General features: G+C 49.6%; 1 pseudogene; it reads left to right on the plus strand.

The window, feature by feature from the left end:
• Positions 1–1,385: 1,385 nt before the first annotated feature.
• On the plus strand, positions 1,386–11,356 carry LOC108961826 (vitamin D3 hydroxylase-associated protein-like; annotated as a pseudogene).
• The last annotated feature ends 4,133 nt before the right edge of the window (positions 11,357–15,489 follow it).

The raw sequence follows: 15,489 nt of genomic DNA on the forward strand, positions 1-15,489 counted from the left end.
GCAGACTCTGGCAAGCAGGGATGGAGCTGGCCCACTTCCCACAGGACTGCTGGCACCCTGCACAGCATGAAGGAGAAATGATGGAATTGCAGAACAGTTTGTGTTGAAGGTTCCTTAGAGATATCTCCTTCCAGTCCCCTTCCACAGGCAGGGATACCTTCCACTAGAAGAGGTTGCTCAGAGTCCCACCCAACAGGTCTTGAGCACTGCCAGGAATGAGGCATCCACAGCTTCTCTGGGCAACCTGTGCCAGGGCCTCACCACCCCCAAGGAAAGAATTTCTTATATCTTACCTAAATCCACCCCCTTTCAGTTTGAAGCCTGCATTGAGCAGCATGCCAAGGTCAGATGCACAGCAGACAGCCTGCCCTACGCTTCTTCTCCTCCCCTTTGGCCCATGCCAAGTTTTCCAGCAGGATTTTCCAGCCACTGGCAGCCCCTTTCGCTGAGGTTGGCAGCACTGGCTGTTCCCAGCAGGTTTCCAAGGGTGTTCCAAAAGGAAATCCACAGTGCAGAAGTGTTTTCCCAATGTGGGAATGCCAAAAGCAGATTGTAAAAAAGCTCTGGCAGGATTAATGTTTGGGTTTTTAATGTATTTTCGTAGTTTAAACCATGCAAAAGCATGGAGTGTTCTCAAGGGCTTGGAACATTGTTTATCACAGCCAAGGAGAAAGCAGCCCCCAAGGACCCCCCTTCTTTATCAGCAGGCTTAGGAGGGAGGGAGCTCCAGGCATCCCATGACTGAATGCTATGTAAAGCCAAGCCCAGAAGAGCTTGGGTGGGGTTACAGGTGCTTTCCTCCCACACGGAAAATGCTGGATGAGGTTTTAAGTTTGTTTTAAAATTCAAACCTGGAGGACTTGTCCCAGGAAAGGCAGTGCCACCTGCACCCCTGCTCCCAGAGCCAAGCACCATACCATTGTTAGCTTAACCACTCTCTCCCTGGCAGGGAGGTGGGCAGGGTGCAGGAGTCCAAACCATGGAGCCACCAGTGAACCTGAACCTGTAATTATTCCTCACTGGAAGCCCTGAGCGAAGACCTCCAGCAAGCTGTGCCCATGCCCATGGGACAGTGCACCAAGGAGGGCTGGAGCTGCTGGGGGACTTTGGGGACTTGGGGCTGCAGGCTGCTCCCAGCCCAGCCTGGGCAGCAGGAGGTTGGTGAGAGTGGCACCACTGGAGCACTGAAGGCTGGGATGGGACAATGAAGATCAGCCAGTGGGGAGAGGTTGGTGACATCCCCACTGGGCTGCTTGGCTCATTTTGCTGCCTGCCCTGTCCAAGTAGGGAGGATCCTCCTCAGTTTCCTGTCAGCAGTTTCTCTGCAAGGTCTCATGTCTTCCTCAAGCTTCCTGCCTGCTGTCACAGGAATAATCCCACAGGACATGTCTGTAACAGGCAAGGAGGTAACATGATATAGCAGCACGACCACTGGCTCCAGTTCCCAAAGGAGACCCCTCCTCCAGAGAGCAGTGGTTACTCGGGACACTCTCCCCTTACAAGCTGTGCTACCCTGATGACTGGAGCAGAGCCAGCATCTCTCCAGAAGTAGGGGGGTTGCCTTTCCTCTTGGCAATGAGCTCTCAGAGGCATCCCCTGTCCTTTCCCTGTGGGCTTGCAGTTGCTTGAGAACTGAGAGAAGCTCAATTTTTTTCAGCCTCTCCTTTTCGCACTAAGCCACAGAACAGTCCTGGGCAGGGGAGCACCCATGGCAAGGGGCAGCTGGTGGGACTACATGGTCCAGCTCCTTGGCATTCTGCTGGCTGGAGGATAGGTTAGAAACAGGAGAGCAAACTCTGGATCTGCCAGAGGGGATTTCCCAAAAGAGCTCACCCTCTGATTCAGGTTGCCAAAATGCTTTTCAAAGGGGCTTTTTTTGAAAATGATACAGAGCAGTCACTCCTTGAAGTGAAGGCACCTCCAGAGAGTTCCTCCCACACTGCATTTCCAGAGTCACTGTTGCACCTTCATTCTCTTGGATCTCCTGAGCTCCCATCTCTCCACAGGGACACCTTCACTCCCTCCATGAGGTTCCCCAGGAACCAAGCAGAACTACGTTTTCCCAGGCTCACGGGGCTGCAGGTGATGCTGCTTGAGGGACAGGGATGATGGCTGAGCACTGCTTGCTAATGGGCTTAAGTGTTCATTAATCACTACACGTGGGTATAGCAGGGCCAGCCCAAAGCTCTGTGTGTAGCCAGGTACAGCCACAGCCACTGGCTGGGGAGACACAGCCTTGGGGACACCCCTGCCTTGGGAAACCCCCCAGGATGAACAAGCTGAGCACACTGCCCTGCAGCCTGACCCACAGTGCTGCTCCAGCAACCAGCCCCTTTCAAAGTCCACACTCTGCAAAGTCCATTCCTGGACTTTGTTAAAGCAGCTCTGCTTCAGAGCTGATCCTGCACAGTAGGTGAGAACAGTCTGCATTCATCAGCCCTCTGAGGAGTAGGTGGGAGAGCCAGGTGTCTGCAGCTGGCCTTAAGAGACAGAAATCATAACCCAAGAGCCACTGTGGCAGGTCCTGGATCCATTCTGGGGAGACCTCCGTGCTCTCTCGGCTCTGCTCTGCAGCTCAGCTGCAGCTGTGGTGCTCCTGAAATGGCTGGGAAGGAGGCAGGTCCAGCAGAAGACGGATGAGGCAAGGAGGTCTCAGCATCTGGCCCTGGAGAGAATGGAGAAGGCAGCTGGCAGGCTTAGACAAGAGGTAAATTTGGGGTGTGTGCAAGGAAGGGATTATAATTTGGATAACCAAAGAGATGGGGGAGCTCTGATCAATCTCTCTGTGAATGGTGGATGGGCACAGGCATGGTTTAGAGCATCACCAACCCAACGTTTTGTGAGGGTCATCACCCTCCACTGCCTGAAAAGGCCCTCCCACAAAAGACTGTGTAAATTAAGTATTTCTCAATACAGACCCGTTGAGGAAATCCTGAGGATGAAAGAGAGGTTGGAGCTTGGGACCTTCTCAATCAGGTCACCACCCCAGACCTCCCATGTCCATTCTCCTCATCCATCCCTACTGCCAAGCCTTTCCCATCCTCTTTCTTCTGCCCCGCCATAGGGATCTGTCTGCTCCATCATCCTCTCAGTACAAGGGGGTTCCACATCCTTCCAACATCTGCACATCAGGGACCAAAAGCCATTTCCTCCTGCCCATGCCCAGGTAAAGAAGCACCTGGATTTTAGGAGGTCAGGCCTTTGGAATTGTCTTAAACCCAGAAGAAATACCTCCTGCTATTCTTTTCTTGGAAGGGAGATTGCAGACAGCCAACACACTTTTTTTTCCCCTTGTTAATGATAAATTTTGTAAAACTATAGCTGGTTGAACTGCTGTTCCGTGAGTTAGAGTTAGAAGGGGAGTGAAGGCCTGTAAGAGAGTAAACAGAGACAGGTCTAACCACTCTTACAGGTTCATGCAACTCTCCAGTCAAGGTGCAGCTTTCTGCCTGTTTTGGTTCCAGTTCTATGAACTAAGACTCAGCAAATTCCCCATCTGTAAATTCCCCACTCCAGCACACACAGTGCTCTGTGGGAGGGCTGCATGTTTACAAGGCATATATCCTAGAATTTTCCATTCAAGGCGTTTGCTGGACAGATGTTAGAATTGGGTATTTGCAGCCTGAACCAACCTTTTCTGTCTTTTTCTTGCTTGTGTACACAATTCTCCACCTTTTGAAGAACCCAGGCACCCAGACCTCCTAAATCCTCCCACTGACAATGGTGGAGCTGGCAGAGAAGCTGAAGGAGGGGTCCCTGTCCCCAGAGAGTGTCCTCTACTCCTAAAAGGACGAGGTGGGTGGTACCTCCAGCATGGCAGAGATGCTGCAGGGCTCTTCTACAGTGGGACTTTCGAAATAAAAATCAGCTCATTTGTTGAGAGAGCCAGAAGTGCTGAGGATTGCAATTTTTGGTACTGTTATGTCTGAAGAGGGGCTTACAGGCAACAGAATCCAGGCCAAAAAAACATCTCAGAAAGAAACATATAAAGTTTATAGGTAAGATCTCAATAATGCTGAAGTTTTGAGAAGGTTGAAAATTCAGCTTGAAAACTCAATATGTAATGTCTCCTTCTGTTCTGTGTGGTGGCGGTGTTGGCTGAACCTCAGCAGGATGAAATCACTGGATGCAATGCTGGATTGGAACCAGGCAGTGCAATGCCTGGCAGGAGAGGTGCCAAAGGTGTACGTGCCAAAGGCCTGGCATGTCTCACTGGAGATGCTGCCAGGAGACTCTGACAGCTTCAGCTCCACCCAGGCATTGGTGGGAAGGCTGCACCTTCTTTCCTCACATCTGCAGAATCCTGGCCCAGGAGGTCATCAGGCTCCTTAGGCTGCCTCTGCTCTGAGACTGACAGATCATTCCTGATGGACCTCCTTGCTCATTACTCTCATTCCCCACTTCTTTTCCCTGACCTGAAGCTCCCCCATGCTGGAGCCCCAGCAGTAGCTCTGTGCCAGCACCAGCCCACCTGGCTGCAGTGACAGGTGACAGGACCTTTGTGCTTGCAGTGACAGGGATGCTGGGGCCCATGGCAAGGGACATGGACAGCCTGGCCCTGTGCATGAAGGCTCTGCTCTGCCAGGAGATGTTCCAGCTGGACCCCACTGTGCCCCCATCCCCTTCGATGAGCAGGTAGGGCTCAGAGGGACTCCCATGTCTCCACCTGCCCAGCCACAGAGAACAATCTCCAGAAATTCCTAGATTTCCAAGATAGCAAAGAACGCAGGGAAGCACACACCTTTGTGGACAGAGGACACCCAGCATGAGTGACCCCAAGAAGCAGCCACCCAGCAGGGCTGGCAGCAGGAGGTGCTGTGAAATAGACCACACCAAGGGCACTGCTGCAGACCTGTGCTCTGGATGGCACCGCTCTTCACCAGCCCTGTTCCTCCCATCCTTCCCCCAGCCCAGGAGAGCTCAGCTGGTGCCTCCCTGAGCCCTGGGAGCAGCCCAGTCCTGCTCTTCTCCTGGAGCAATGGTGGCTCCCCTTCTCCAGGTTTACAGCAGCTGGTGTACAGCCTCTTTCTGTTGGGTACCACGAAGGGGATGGTTACTTCCAGCCCTCGCCCGGCATCAGAAGGGCTGTGCAGCACACGAGGATGTGCAGCTCCTCCAGGATGCAGGCCACACCATGGATTTCCATGCCTGTGGTTGCCTGGAGCTGTTACCCTGCTCCTAACAAAGTCTGGATAAATCACTTCCCATCTCCGCTTTTGCTCCTCGTAAAAAGGAAAGGCAAAGGCAGCAGCTTGTTTTCTAAAGTGGAGTGATCTTGTTTATATTTCCAGCCTAGCAGACCTGATAATTATGTTCAGATATCTCCATGTCACCCCAAGCACTGTTGTTTCCATCGTGCTTGGTGTTCCCATAAATATCGAACTCAAAAGAGTTTCAGTGATCCCTCAGCTGTTAAACACAGCTTGTAGATTTCCTAGTTGGCAAGTGGGAAGGAAGTTGGAGCAGTTGACCCTCCAGGAACTTATTTTAGCCTACATTTTTCTGTGGTTCCACCAGTGGAAATTTCTCTGTGGTAGCTGCTCCAATGATGCAAAATACTTTTAAGAAAATGTAAAACTGGTGGTTTGAAGTTTCAAAGAATGCTTCTCTAAGAATGTGGAGGAGTGGAGCCTGTGCCAGGTCCCAAAGTGTATTAATGCCTTGCCTGGGGCTAATGGGAAAGGACAGCAGGCAGATAAAATGAGGCCTTGCTGTACTAGAGAAGCAAAGGAAGGTGCAAGTTTCCCACCACTTCCCACTGACTTCTGGTGAGCACTGATGAGGCAGGGAGGCTCTCAGAGGGCTCTCTGAGTCATTCACCTTTGCTGCCTCTTGGACAGGGATGGTTTTCTTGCAGCTTGTTCCCTTTGCCCTGCCAAAGATTGACTGCGTGGTGGATGAGCTCTTCACCAGAGGGATTTCCTCGGATGGGGCTGCCCACCTGGTGGACTGCCTGTGAGTTAAACCCCACTGCTGGGTGGGCTGTGAAACCTGCACCTGCGAGGCCAGTGGCTGCATCCAGAGCATTTGTATTGTGTGTACAGACTCAGCAGTGAGCAGCAGAGGAGCAGTTTCAGGCAGGGTGACTCTAGCACGAGCAGCTCACACACACAGCTAACAGGGTGGGGGCCCACCCAGCCACTCTCTCACCACTGCAAAGCCCCCACAACTTTTATGGCCCTGACGACACAGGGGCCATTAAAAAAAAAAAAAAGTGCTGATTTATCTGTCTCTTTTGCCATCAACATTTATACCTCAGCATTTATTGCTCAGTGTTTTCTGTTGAAATGGGCAGATTTTTTCTTCTAGCAACTCCCTTCCAAGACAAACCCTGCCTTGAGAGCAGCACTGTTGTTCCTATTGCTCTGTCTACAGGTGACTTGTCCTGACTTTTTCACTCTCTGCTCTTCCAGCAAAGGAGACATGGTGGATCCCAACCTGAAATCCCAGTACAATACTTACAGGCTTCCTGCTCTGCTGAAAAGGATCTTGCCTATCATTTTGAAACCCATTGTGTGTGGGTGTGTCTCACCTGTGTTATAGGAGATCTGCAAGGTGGGGAGGCTTCCTTGTGCAGGGAGGTAAATTGTACCACCCAGGAATTCTTGGCTGCTTCATGCTAATTGCCTGATGGGCTTCATAATGAAATACATTTAATTTTTAAACCCAAGCTGAATTTATCAAGTGAGTCTGACAACTTTTTGTGGGAGTTTTGTGTGGGGAGGTTGAAATATAATGGGCTGTGAGCATACAGCCCTTCCAGCAATGAGCTCCAGGAGAATGGATATCACTAGTGAGGATCTAAACAGCATTCCCACATCCAGAAAATGATTCCCAGGACGAGCAGTGTGGTCTAGAGCCTTATTTGTATGAGTTACAGTGATTAAACGTGTAAATTATTGTGGGAGTAAACCCACTTCACTGGAACTGGCCTGTCCTTCAGTGCCACTTCTGCCAGGAGCAGACAGATGCCCAAAATGCAGTCCCAGGGTAGCCAGCTATTCCAGCTGCATTGTGGTTGGTTAATCCCAAGTTTTTCTCTCCCCACGAATCGCTCGGGATCTCGGCGCTCTCTGGGCAGGGGGTAAGACAGCCTGGGGTAGCTCTGGAGAGGGGGGATGTGCCTGGCTGTGCCCCCCTGCTCATGCAGGTAGATGCCAGCTGTGCAGAGCCCTGCCAGGGGCTGGGCTGAGCCAGGTGGGTGTGTGCTGCCTCTGCACCACCTGGGCTCAGCGCTGGCTAATCCAGGGCTTCTCAGCCAGGGGGTGTTTAAGGGCTTAAGGATCCTCAGAGTGGCAGGGCTGGGATGGCTCCCTGGAGATCAGCACAGGGAGATTAGGGCTGTTTTCCCTGCGGGGGTGGTACCCAGAGCATCACGTGCCAAGTCAGTGCAGCGGTCTCTGCCTGCAGGTGCAGTGTGGTGTGAGGCACCTGCACCTCCAAGAGAGGCACAGACACACCAAACTGGTAGCAAGTGAATTTAGAGCACTGATTTTTATCCAGGTCTTCTGGCATGCTTTAAAAGAAGCACTTTTGATGTACCTGTAAGCATGTGTGCACCAGGGGATCAGCTGGGTGGTACCATTGCTTCTTCCCAGAAGGATCATGCAGTTACCTTAAAAACGGGCTATCTGTGCATTTCCTTAATTGTTTTCTATTGCCACAAAGCTCATTAATTCTGTCACCTTTCCAGGTCTGCCAAAAACCTCTGGGATTAGCACAGAGCAGTGGCGGTAATGTGACTTTATTTTTATTACTGTAGTGAAAGGTCTCCAAAGTTTCTAAGCATTTGCTTTGCACTTATTGATGGACTTGGGGTTGGAAATTATTCACCATACTTTGCCCTGCACTGCCCAAGCAAAAACAGCCTAGGAACAGCCACTAAAAATGAGGCTTCACTTTGTCTTTTCTGTCTCTTGCTGTGAATTCTTCATTTCAGGTATCAGGTGTTACTGTTTTGACCTAAGGCAGTGCTTGAGCTATCAAGCAGAGACATTAGGAGTCAAAAATTTTGTATATGAACCCTGTGACTTAGGTAGCTTCCTTATGAACTCATTTGAGATCAGGAACCTCAGACAGGAAGCTTTTTCCTGGACAGCTGCATCCAGTGCTGCCACAAGCTGACCAGGTTCCTCTTTGAAACCAGCTGAGTTTTATGCTTCAGTTTGGTTTTATTGACTGCCTCCTCTTGTCTCTGCTCTGATGGTTGGAAACCTTCATGTTTCCTCTGCTCTTTACTCCCTTCCAGTTTATCCCTATTTTATTTTTGTCCTTGGGTTCAAATAGCACCTCTCCTCTCTGGTATTTTCCGCTGCCTCTGTCTATTTATAGAGAGTATCCTCTTTCAGCTGGTGTTTTGCAACACTGAGGAGGCTGTTTTGGTGTCCTCCTACAAGGCAGGATCTGTGTTCCTGGGACACCCTCACAATCCTCCCCGAGGAGCAGCATCCCCCCAGCCTGCACCACCAGCCTCTATCAGTGCCACCCACTCCTTGGATGTGCACTGTGGTCTGACAAATTATAGGGCAGAGGAAAAACTCCTAAAAAGCTGCCTGGTCACTGGTGGGAGTGTTTGAAACTAAATGGGCCTGGTGTTTTTTAAGGTGAAAACTGATTCCTCTCCCATTCCTGAAAAACCCCCACAGAAAGCCAAACCCAACAAAAAAAAAAAAAAACATAAAAAACCCAAGGCAGACAAACCAACAAAACACACACAAAAGAGCCACCATAAAAACAAACAAACAAACAAACAAACAAGCAAAAAAAACCACCACTTTAGAAGATCTGACGGCTTCAGAGATATTTTGAATTGTTACAGCTCAGTGAAACCATATTCACATGTTTTCATCTACTGCAAACAAGAGCTGATTCAAAACTTTTGGCTAGTGACCAGCTTTTCTCTCAGGAAAAAAAAAGAAAAACCAGGTTAGCTGCAGTGACTGCATTTCCTGGAAACACATCTCATTTGTTGAACTTTCAGCAGGAAGGATCTCAGACTGCAGGTGGAAATTGAGGTCAGACTAGAAAATAGCCCCAAGGCCAGGCCTTTTGTGAGAGAGCTGGAAGACTCTGGTACAGAAAAGTTGCTGTGAAAGGGTTGTGCAGGACAGGGGCTGGGCCGTGGCACAGATGTGTCCCTGTAGCCAGAAAATGGTGCAGAAACAACTGTGGTTCCCTCTGTGTCTGTCTGCTAAGACAAAGTGGGACATCTCTTTGGGGATGGATTTCTTCATTGCCTGATGCTCAGCAAAGCTGTGCTAAACCAGACTGCAAATCTGGATCTCCCTTGGAGCTGCAGTACAATCCTGAAGCTGTGCCTCCTGTGTTGTGGGGGATGTCCTGGGGCTTGCCCAAATGTCTCTTGCTCCTTCCTTTCCTTACCTGTACCCTCATGCAGAATGAAAGAAGGATTTGTGGAAGTCTTTCGTCTCCATGTTTTTTAATACTTATACCAGAACAACCAAAGCTTTTAGGAAATATGACTTGTTAGTCATACAAACAAACTGCTGTTGATCTCCATTCAATATAATTGTAAAGCAAAGCTGTTCATGGAAAGGATTGGGTTAATACTCAAATAAATCAGTTCTGAAACACACACCTAGCATTAATGTCTAGGTCTGGGCAGCATATGGTGTTCTGACAGGAAACCTAAAAATGGAAGAACAAACTCCCTTGACCTTTTCAAAACACAGTTCAGATTTTATCTTAAATAATTTTTTTGTTGTCTCCAGGAAGACTTTCTCCCTCCTTTTCCTGTGTCAGCACTGATCTGCCACTGCTGTCCAACAGACACATCTGTCATCTTCTGTGCCTTTCCCTCCAGGCTTACAGCACTGAGTTCATCACCAAATGGAGGCAGCTGAGGCTGGATGGGATCCTTTGTCCCATGCTGGGCCCAGCCTTCAACCATGTCTGTGCTGGGAAGCTCTTTGGTAATGTCCCTGAGGAGCCTCTGCCCACACCCAGGGTGTGTTTGTGGGCAGAGCTGCAGCAGGACACTTGAGTCCCGTGGACATTCCCCAAACCATGCATGGTGCTGCTCTTCCCTCCGGGAAAAAGTAAAGGAGAGGCTCTGGGTGGGTCTTCTCACACCCCACCTCATCTGAGCTGAAAATGTGGGGATAATTCTGGGGCAGCAATAGGTGGTCCCTCTGTTCATGGGTGAATTCTCCCTGTTTTTCTGCTGCAGAAAGCCCCAGAGCTGTTCCTGCAGCAGAGATGGCAGTGAGGACAGCTGTGGCAGATTCTGGTACAGGACCTGGATCTTTTGGGTGCAGCTGTCTCATATTTCCCAAGACTATGCAAACAGCAGGAAGGCTCATTTCATGTGACTTGCAGAAAAAGGCCTTTTTTTATAGCTTCCAGCAAACAGTCAGGGTCCTCCATCCCTCTAGCAATGATCTTTTGGGATCCAAAATCCCCACGGTGATGTTACATGACTGGATATCAGGAATATCTTGAGAAAGTGGCTGGGATTTTTCCCCAGGGATAGATGCAGACTCTGCATTGGTCCCTCACAGAGCACAACTAATCTCCCCATGAGTGACAGGTGATGGCACAGGTCACTCTGCTCTCAGACCTCTCCATCACAAGTCCCTTTGAGGCAGCACGTTTTCAGGGCCTCCTCTGGACCAGCAACTCCAGTCTGCAATTCCTGCAACTCAGGTTACCGTCTGAAGGTCATTGCTGACCCAGCACATTAAATTTTGCTATTTTGCAGGCTCTGTGCCCCAGCTGCAGCCTCCTACACCAATCTGTACAACGTGCTGGACTTCCCTGCTGGGGTGGTGCCGGTCAGCAGGGTCACGAGAGCCGACGAGGCAGAACTGAAGCACCACCGAGGGCACTGCGGAGACCCCTGGGACAAGAGGGTCAGCAGGAAAAGAGCTCAAGTCGTAGAAGCAGCAGAGTGACACCTCTGGGACATGTTCCCAAGGCTGGGCTACATCTGCAGTGGGAGTGGGAGCTGGTTTGGCAGCGCAGTCTGCACCCGCTGTTCCAACACCCTGGTGTTTGTCAGCCTGGCAGCCGTGCCCTCGCCTGCCTTCCTCTGCCCTCCCTTCCTGCCTGTCCCGTGCCTGCCCTGGTGCCCTGACTCAGCACTGGCCTGAACTTTGGCGGGCTGTGTCAGGAGCTGCCCGTGGCTGGGCAGTGCATGGCTGTGCCATGGCAGGAGGGGCTGTGCCTGCGCTTCATGGAGGAGGTGGAGGCTCCTGCCCGTGGCACAAAGAGAAATGTGTGATTTGATTTCTGGGAGCCAGCTTCCAGTGGGATGGCTTTTCACTCCCTGCCCATCACTCCAACCACCTTCCACCTGCTATGAAGTAAAGTAGATAGTGAGTTGAAAACTCTGAACTAATGTTTTAATAAAGTGGCACTAAGTTCTGTTTAAAAATAGTCAGCAGAAATCTCATCTCTGTGTAAATTGTCGTTTGTTGTTAGAGTTAAACTGAGTAAAAAAAAAAAGAAACTAGTTAATGCTGGATGAAGGGATCCAATAACAGTTTAATATTATTTATTTATTGTATGGTGTGAGACCAAAGAGCTGTTTATTGCAATATTTTATTTCCAACAGCGGGCAGGAGCAGATGTTTGTGGGAGAGTATAACCTGGTATGTGCAGGATTCCCCCTCTGGCTGTGCCATTGTTTGACCTAGAGACTTTTTGGCAAAGGCTTGCAGTCAGCCCATGGGTTTAAATAGCTGCCAAGAGAGCTCTCTTCTACAAACTTGTCCCCTTCCTGAACTCATTTGCTGTCTAGATCTCCACACCATCCAGCAGTTTAGCTGTGCAGGGAGTCCTGCAAAACCTAATGTTCTCTGTTTAACCATAAGCTGAGAGAAATGTTAGCTGGTCTGTCATCACTCCTGTTCCTCATTATTTCTTCCAGTTAAGCAGTGGGAAAATATGGGACTTTATTGCCCACAAACACTTCAGGGAAAACTGAGAAAGCATTTCTGTGGCTGCACATAGGCAATTCCACTACTTGGTGCTTCCAGCCACACCGTGACAATTGTGTGCTGTTTCTTCATCCTTCAGTCTCAGGGTGGAAGAAGAGGCTGGAGGACAAAGGGGGAGTGATGAAGGAGATGCTGTGAATAAGCAAGTGTGTGTTGAAATAAGACACAATCATTAGCAACGATCATTAGGGTGATTCCTTCCCCAGCGTGCCGGGACAGAGAAGGGGTGACACTGCCCTTGGTACTCATCAGCCTCCCTGGGGCTGTGCAGGGATGCTGCAGTCATGCAGCAGCAGGTCTGAGTCACACAGGGAGTGTGACAGTCACGCAGCCTGAGTCACCCAGAGAAGCTCCATGGCACACCCTGCCCCGAGGAGATGCTCTGCCCTGCAGGATTGCTGCTGGGGGCAGCAGCCACGGAGCCCCGGCCTGGGGACAGCCTGTGGAGTGACCGTGACCCTCTCAGGCCAGGAGCAGAGGGTCTCTGGCTGTCCTCTCAAGGGGAAAGTGGGAGCTCTCCATTAAATAGGGAATCTGCCCAGGGAGCACCGCTGGCTAGACCTGAGCATGACAGACCTTGTTTTGCAAGGAAAGGTCTGTGTCCTTCACTCCTGTATCCCTCCATTTCTTCTTTGCAAGGCTGAACTTAGTGAAAAAGTCCTGTTTCTAAGAGGAGTTTCTGTTGCTATTGAGTAAGAAAGTGCACAGACTCACTAGAAGGCTGGCATGAACAGCAGCAGCTTTAATACCAAAATTCTCTCTTTTATAGACTGTTCCAATGCATACAGACCAGATTGGTCAATAATCCATGCATTTCACCTGACTGGCTAATTAACAAAAACACCTTTCTTATTAACAATCTTTGAGAAGAACAGGGAAACAAAGAGTAGGAAAACACCACCTGCAGGTTGTTCACAATAACAAGCTATCATCATTTCTCTACAATTCCCTCAAGTCTCACAAGTCAGCCATGAGAAAACTTGTCTGATTTTCTTGCTCTCTGACCAGGCTGTCACATCCACAAATTTCTCCAGGCATACTTGTGCTCTGCATTCCAGCTGCTCCTTGTAGATGGATCTAGAAGGGGTTTGCTGCTCCTCCTGCTCTCCTCTCTCCTGCCTCCAGCCAGTCACTAGATCTCAGGATCCTGCAGCACTCTCTCCCAGATCCAGCAGCCAAAGGGATCCAGCAGATGCTGCAGCAGAGAGTGTGGATGCTCACATAACCCTCTCCTGGCACTGAAGTGCATGAGGTAGGGAAGGTGTCCTGAAGAATGTTGAAAAAGTCTGAAGGAAATAATTGGACCTGATTTAGGGGTCTGTTCAGTAATTTACAAATCAGGTAAATGCCTCAGCTGGGCAGACAGCAAAGCACCTTCCTGGGTGAAATTTAGGGCCCTTCTCCAGCCAGGTTGTTCATGACATCAGTTGCCATCGCTGCATCATTGTAGGGGAGGGTGATGCTGAGGGCACTCTGGGGAGGTCAGGTGCTGAAACACCAGCAGAGAAAGGCCTTGGGCAGGGCATAAGTTCAAGTTTTCAGCAGAGTTCTTCCTCCAGGCCTCCTCCAAGCTGGAAAAAGAATGCCAGCCCCTTCCACACCCACCAGCACAGTGCTGCTGTGTGCAGCTCCCTCACCAAGGGCTGTGCAGCCCCTGCAGCCCTGCACTGAGAGTTTGCAGAGTGCTTGTCCAGCTGCCTAGCACTGACCAAAGTCCAGGCTTTGGTCTGTGCCAGAGAATTATGTGCAAATGCTGATTGGGACAAAAGGGCTTTGTTTTTCTTTCATCTTCAGCACAATATCCCAGTTGTGGTTTTTGATCCTTTTTCCTCCCTCCTGATTTTAATAATTTAAATCTGCCCTCCTTAATCCACATTTCATTCTGTGGCCAGATAAATAACCAAGCAAGGTCGAGGGATTGAGGCATCATAAAATCCAGGTTTTTTATTTGGTTTTGCTTTAATTTGCAGGACTTTTTCTTTAGTTTGCAGTTCACATTGTTGCAAAATCACAACACCAGGAGCAAATAAAACGGAACATGAGTGGTTAGAAGGGGTCAGTTGTTCCCTTACAGTATCCAAAATACACAGAACTCTCTATGTAGCAGGCAGTGGCAGAGAAAATTAGGGACACAACCATTCCCAGGATCCCAGGTATTCACTTCAAAGAAGTTTCAAGGAAGGTGGTAGTTGAAGAAGCTTAAAGCAAATGTTCAAAAAGCAGGTGAAACAAAACACCTGGACATAACAAGGCTCACCCTTGAAACACACACAAAAAAAGCAAGAATTAGGGTTGGTAAATCTTTCACTCTGAAAGCTCTTTACTGCACAAATCCTCACCCCTCCAAGCAGGGTCTCACCCTGCTGGCTCTTTGTTTTGTTTCCTTTCCTGTCACTGTTCTGCAGCTTCCTCCACTCCCTGCTTGCTCATGGGAGCCCAGTGAAAGCCCAGCTTCCTGCTGTAAGGTTTGTGCCAGTCATGGAGCAGCTGGGAACATCCCAGCCCCTCACCATCAGGCACTGAAGCCACAGCTGTCACTCCGTGGGGACAGACCTGTGCCAGACACCAGACTCGATGGAACAAACAGGAATGCTCCTGGATTTCAGGTGAAGAACTAACAGCTCTCTGCAGCACCCTTTCTGATCATGTCCCTGCCTTGCTGAACAAGTTCTAAGGAGCATTCATACAACTTGGCTGTGGAAAATCTGAAGGGAAATAGTGCAGAACCCATAAAGTATTGGGGAAAATGTAGGGATGGTCAGGAGAGAAAGCAGCCCCTGCTGTCAGAGGTCTGAGGGCTGCTGTGGGACTTCTCTCTTCCCATCCTATCACAGTTTGTTCAGGAAAAGCCAACAGGGTCCTGGCTGGGCAACGTGGAAAAGGGTTATTAGGGACAGACCCTCGCCTCTCAACTGATGTCCTTGGTGTTTGGAAAGTTGCAGCTTAGGGAGGGGAAAGTTTCTGAGCAGCTCTTATGGTCTGTGAGTGCTGGTGGAGTTGGACTGGAACTGAGGAAAGTGTTATGCTTCCAAAGGATATTCCAGGCTGAAATGAGTCAGAAACTGGAGAGTTCCCAGAAAACATTTATTCAGCCCTCTGAGCCAACTTGAACAAGTTCCCCAGAGGGGTCCAGCCCATTTCACTATGATTTCAATATTTTGTAAAATGTTCTTAAAATTCCTTCAGAGCAGCATAGTTAACATGCTTCATTTTGTAAATAGTTTTTAAAAGTGCACCAGAGTGTTTGGTTACAAATACATGCACCCAAGACACAGCTGCCAGGATTTATTCTTTGTCATTTCAATCAGAATGGGGTCAAAGCTGACAAAAATATTGCTTTCCAATTTAGGGAAAAACCAGTTCAGTTATAAGAATTTCAGAAAAGACCCAGCCTGCTTGAGAGCTGAACCTGCTGAGAGTGAATCAGTGCAGTTTTGCCCTTGCAAGCAAAGATGGTGCAGGTCTTGCTGGACTCTCTGACTTGGTTTAAGGGCTTTTTTCTGGGATGGTCAAAGTGAAGGGCATGTTG

Source organism: Serinus canaria, chromosome 8, assembly GCF_022539315.1.
Source record: "Serinus canaria isolate serCan28SL12 chromosome 8, serCan2020, whole genome shotgun sequence".
In the NCBI taxonomy this organism is placed as follows: domain Eukaryota; kingdom Metazoa; phylum Chordata; class Aves; order Passeriformes; family Fringillidae; genus Serinus; species Serinus canaria.